Source organism: Mustelus asterias, chromosome 24 (assembly GCF_964213995.1).
Source record: "Mustelus asterias chromosome 24, sMusAst1.hap1.1, whole genome shotgun sequence".
Lineage (NCBI taxonomy): Eukaryota > Metazoa > Chordata > Chondrichthyes > Carcharhiniformes > Triakidae > Mustelus > Mustelus asterias.
This window is the reverse complement of record NC_135824.1, coordinates 42,715,244-42,721,243: the sequence shown is the minus strand read 5'-3', so window position 1 is coordinate 42,721,243 and position 6,000 is coordinate 42,715,244.

The window sequence follows — 6,000 nt, the reverse complement described above, 5'->3', positions numbered from 1 at the left end:
TGACAGGATGGATGTCGATAAGACGATTGCCCTGGCAAACATATAATCAGTATAAGGAGTTGGCCATTTAAGACTGAAGAGTAATTTCTTCATTCAAAGGGTTGTGAATCTTTGGAATTCTCTATCTCAGAGTAATGTGGAAGTTCAATCATTGAGCATGTTCAAGGTCGAAATCTGGAGACCAATGACATCAAGGAATATGGAGACAGTGCGGAGAAGTGGCATTGAGATAGATGATCAGTCATGATCAACTTGAATGGTGGAGCAGGCTTGATGGCCTGAATGGCCTCCTCCTGTTCCTATTTTTCTATCCAAATACAATTCTGATTATAACAAGTGATTACCTCATGCTGTGTTAGAACATCGCTGCCCAAAATTCCTTTACCGTCAGGGTTGCCATCAGAAAAAGTGACTCAGCCATTATTGGAATAGTTTTCACACGGGAGCGATTCTCCCAAAAGTGCCGAATCGGTGGGAAAACTGTTCTAAATCCCGACTGTTTTGTCAGTTCAGCTTCTCACCTGAATCTCCGCACTCTGTGCACTGCAGAGGTCAAAGTCGTGAATCTCAGGGGGCAGGGCCTATTCGCACCGGAGTTTGGCAGTTCTGGAACTCTGTGCATGTGCAGTGGCCCCGGTCTGTCAGACTCCCCGTTTGCTGGCCAGCCCGGGACCACCGCAGTGCTGCCCCTCCAGCCCCCTCCACAGCCCGATCGCAGCCCCCACAGCAATTCCTGGGCCTGCCCTGACCTCCCCCCGTCCTGGAGCACCCTAATGCACAGCTCACCCCCCTCCCCAGCAGTGGCGGTCCCTCCACGCCCCTCACCCTGGCAGACCCCCCCCCCCCCCCTGCTGACACCCCCCAGGGTCAGACCACTCCCTGGGATGCAGCCCCCCCCCGCCGGCAGACCACATCCACCCAGCCTACCCCAATCGCTGCCCTCCCTCCAGCCCAGACCGATCCTGTCTGCAGAGTGGCAGCGGGACCCCTCACCACCACTGATTGCCCCTAGGCCCCGCCCACAATCATCCCCACCCCCTTGGCACTGTCCGATGCCCGATGGACAGTGCCAATGTGCCCTCCTTTTCTTCTTTGGCTCCTCTCCTGTGTGCCAAGGTCATAGAATCATAGAGTTGCTGCAGTGCAGAAGGAGGCCATTCAGCCCACCAAGTCTGCACCGACCACAATCCCACCCAGGCCCTATCCCCGTAACCCCACATATTTACCCTGCTGATAGCCCTGACACTAGGGTCAATTTAACCTGGCCAATAAACCTAACCCGCACACCTTTGGACTGTGGGAGGAAACCGGAGCACCCGGAGGAAACCCACGCAGACACGGGGAGAATGTGCAAACTCCACGCAGACAGTGACCCAAGGCTGGAATTGAACCCAGGATCCTGGCGCAGAGGGAACAGTGCTAACCACTGTGCCACCCCCCACTGTGCCACCGTGCTGCCCCCCACTGTGCCACCGTGCCACCCCCCACTGTGCCACCGTGCTGCCCCCCACTGTGCCGCCGTGCTGCCCCCCACTGAGGTTCCCACTTTTATATCCTCCCAGGGACATGAACATTACCCCCTGTCTAGGGTTGGAGTTTTCCTACTTTTTTTGGCTAAGTGTAATTTTGGGCGGGAAAAGTGGTGATTAGCTCACCGGCAGCAGCGACAAGTTTCCACGTCGTCTTTTTAGGTACTATAGAAATAATTTTTCATGGGTGATGCGCGATAAATCACACGGGAGGCAGGATGTACCCGGGAAATAAAGGCTTTTATTGCCAACAATAACGGAGCTACTATATACAATATACAATCCCAGACTAAAGGGTCACCGGGCAGAGCAGTGACCTTTATACCTCTCCCAGGAGGCGGAGCCAACTGGGGTGTACCATAAGGACTATATGAACAGGTAGAACAGCCCAACCCTAACCCCAACAGTAACATATCTACAGACTCATAGTACTGGCCAAACCATGGCTCAGCACTCCTGGTGGTAACCAACAATGGTTCACCACATTCACCCCTCCTTTGAAAACAAAGGCCGGCGGGGCACAAAAAAACAGAACAACTGTTCATCTGTCTATAAGTTCAAACGGTTTGGGGGACCGCACCGTCGCTGCGACCTCCTCAACACTGGCGATGACGCCGGTTCAGGCAATCGCGGTGACCTTCTCTCCAAGGCGGTGTCCAGTAGCTCCTCCAGTTCCTCATGGGCTGGTAGACCGCGAGGTGGTGACAATCCGCTGGACTCGGGCACGTCTCAAAGTGGCGACAATCTCCTGGACTCAGGCAAGCTGTACACGGGAGTAAGAGGGTTAAGTGGTGGTCCCGATACTGCCCGCGCCGTGTCAGGAGGGGAGATAATGGTCGAGGGGTCCCTAACTGGGGGTGTGGGAGCGACTGGGGTTTCCAAGCCCCCTGCTGGCACCAGATCTCGAATCGAGACCGTGTCCTCTCACCCGTCAGGATATGCCACATAGGCATACTGAGGGTTGGCGTGGAGGAGATGGACCTGTTCAACCAAAGGGTCGGACTTGCGGGTCCTAACATGCCGCCGCAGGAGGACAGGTCCTGAGTACGTCAACCAAGACGGTAATGAGGTCCCAGAGGAAGACTTCCGAGGGAATGAAAACAGCCTCTCATGAGGAGTAGCGTTGGTTGCCGTACACAGGAGTGAGCGGATGGAGTGGAGCGCATCAGGGAGCACCTCTTGCCAACGGGAGACTGGAAGACCTTTAGACCTCAATGCCAGTAAGACAGCCTTCCAGACTGTAGCATTCTCTCGTTCAACCTGTCCGTTACCCCTTGGGCTGTAGCTCGTGGTTCTACTAGAGGCAATCCCATATGAGAGCAGGTATTGCCTCAAGTCGTCGCTCATGAACGACGAGCCCCTATCGCTGTGGATATAACAGGGGTAACCGAACAGGGTGAAAAGATCACATAATGCCTTGATAACCGTGGCAGCGGTCATATCAGAACAGGGAATGACAAAAGGGAATCGTGAGTACTCATCAATCACATTGAGGAAGTACACGTTCCGATCTGTCGAGGGAAGGGGGCCCTTGAAGTCCACACTCAGTCTTTCAAAAGGACGAGTGGCCTTAATGAGGTGTGCCCTGTCAGGTCGGTAGAAGTGTGGTTTGCATTCCGCGCATACCTGGTAGCTTCTGGTTATGGACCTGACATCCTCCACCGAGTAGGGTAGATTCCGGGCCTTTATGAAGTGGAAGAGCCGAGTGACCCCCGGATGGCAGAGGTCATTGTGGAGAGCCTGTAATCGATTCTCCTGCACACTAGCGCATGTTCCACGCGACAGGGCGTCCGAGGGCTCGTTGAGCTTCCCTGGACGGTACATGATATCATAATTGTAGGTGGAGAGTTCGATTCTCCACCTCAAAATTTTATCGTTCTTGATCTTGCCCCGTAACGTGTTATTGAACATGAACGCCACGGACCGCTGGTCCGTGAGCAGAGTGAACCGTTTTCCCGCCAAGTAATGGCGCCAATGCCGAACGGCCTCCACAATGGCCTGGGCCTCCTTTTCCACCGCCGAATGTCGAATTTCAGGGCCTTGGAGGGTGCGAGAGAAAAAGGCAACGGGCCTGCCCGCCTGGTTAAGTGTGGCGGCCAGGGCGAAATCAGATGCATCACTCTCCACCTGGAAGGGGATGGACTCATCGATAGCGTGCATCGTGGCTTTCGCGATGTCGGCTTTTATTCCTGCAAAGGCTAAGCGAGCCTCTGTTGTGAGGGGAAAGGAGGTAGACTTGATGAGCGGATGGGCTTTGTCCGCGTAATTGGGAACCCACTGTGCATAGTATGAGAAGAAACCTAAGCATCTTCTCAGTGCTTTGATGCTAGTGGGCAGGGGAAGTTCGAGGAGGGGACGCATACGGTCTGGATCAGGGCCAAGGACCCCGTTTTCCACCACGTATCCGAGGATAGCTAGGCGGCGCGTGCGAAATACACACTTCTCCCTGTTGTAGGTCAAATTCAGGCGAGATGCAGTGCGTAAGAATCTAAGAAGGTTGGCATCGTGGTCCTGCTGGTCATGGCCGCAGATGGTGACGTTATCCAGGTACGGGAAGGTAGCCCGCAACCCGTTCTGGTCCACCATTCAGTCCATAGCACGCTGGAAGACCGAGACCCCATTCGTGACACCAAAGGGAACCCTTAAAAAATGGTACAGGCGACCATCCGCCTCAAAGGCCGTGTATTGTCGGTCCTCTGGGCGAATGGGGAGCTGGTGGTAAGCAGATTTTAAGTCGATGGTGGAGAACACCCGGTACTGCGCAATCTGGTTGACCATGTCAGATATGCACGGGAGGGGATACGCATCCAGCTGCGTGTATCTGTTAATGGTCTGACTATAGTCTATGACCATCCGGGGTTTGTTCCCATTCTTAACCACCACGACTTGCGCTCTCCAAGGACTAGCGCTAGGTTGGATGATCCCTTCCTTGAGGAGCCGCTGAACTTCAGATCGAATGAAGATCCGATCCTCAGCGCTGTAACGCCTGCTCTTTGTTGCGATGGGCTTGCAGCCTGGCACGAGATTCTGGAATAGGGAGGGTGTGGTAATCCTGAGCGTTGAGAGACTACATGTGGAGCGCGTTGGGCAATTTAGAGGCTGCGGATCTCCCACTGAAAGCAGAGGGAGTGGCCCATCGTACTGCAGGGTTACACTCTTCAGGTGGACCATAAAATCTAGTCCGAGGAGTATTGGCGCGCAAAGGTGCGGTAACACAAGGAGCCTGAAGTTCTCGTAAAACGTGCCCTGCACCGTCAGATTGACCACGCAGCTCCCTAGCACGGTGACAGACCGGGACCTTGACGCCATCGAAATTGTCTGCTTGACAGTCCGAATTTGGAGACCACACCGCTTCACGGTGTCAGGGTGGATGAAGCTCTCCGTGCTCCCACTGTCAAACAAACAATAAATCTGGCGTCCGTTTACCTGTATGTCCATCATGGACTTGTCGAGTCTGTGAGGCTTGGCCTGGTCCAGGATGATTGACGTCACCGTTGGTTCGTGGGTGCAACTGCAGGCAGCTGAGATGGTTGATGACAGCCCCTGCTGGTCATTCGCGGTCGATGCCGACCAAAATGGCTGCCCCCATAGGTCGCACGTGGATGATGGCGCCAAAACCTGCGGCCCCTGCAGGTCGCACGTGTCTTGCGACTCCGTCGTTAGGAATGGCGACGTCCTGGAATCGCACGTAGTGGAAGACCTCGAAGACGCAGAAGACAAGGAGGCCGGCTCCGGGGAGTCACACGCCGCACTGCTGTTCTTGGATGGAAGTTTGGACCGGCATACTTTGGAATAATGTCCCTTCTTGCCACAGGCGGAGCACAACACCGCTTTAGCTGGACATCGCTGCCGAGGGTGTTTCACCCCCCCACAGAAGTAACACCGCGGGCCACCTGGAGCTGCTGCCGTCGTCAGGTCCGAGGCTGGAAATGCAATCGCGCAGTTTCTCGAAACCGCTGAATAAAGTGGAGTCTGCGGCTGCATCTGCCACAATGTCCCCACGCGGTCGTCGGGGTACATCTCCAGACTTTTGGAGGCCGTTTCTAGAGCGTCAGCTAATTCTACAGTTTTAGTGACGTCGAGGTTACCTTGCTCTAGCAGCCGAAGGCGAATGTACGACGAGCCGATTCCCGCCACGAACGCATCTCGAACTAGGTTGCTCATGTACTGGGCCGCCGACACTGACTTGCAGTTGCAGGCTCTGGCTAGCTGCTGAAGTTCACACAGGTACTGTTCCGTCGTTTCGCCGGGCTGCCGCCGTCGAGTGGCTAGAAGGTGTCGAGCATGGATCTCATTCGGCGGTTTGTTGTATCGCTTTTTGAGAAGCTCGAGGGCCCCTTTGTAGTCTTGGGCCTCACGGATCGCTAAGTATACAGCGTCGCTTACCCTCACGTGGAGGATCCGGAGTCTGTCAGCGTTATCGTTGACCGCTGTGGAGGCGTCGAGGTAATCTTGGAAACACTTCAACCAG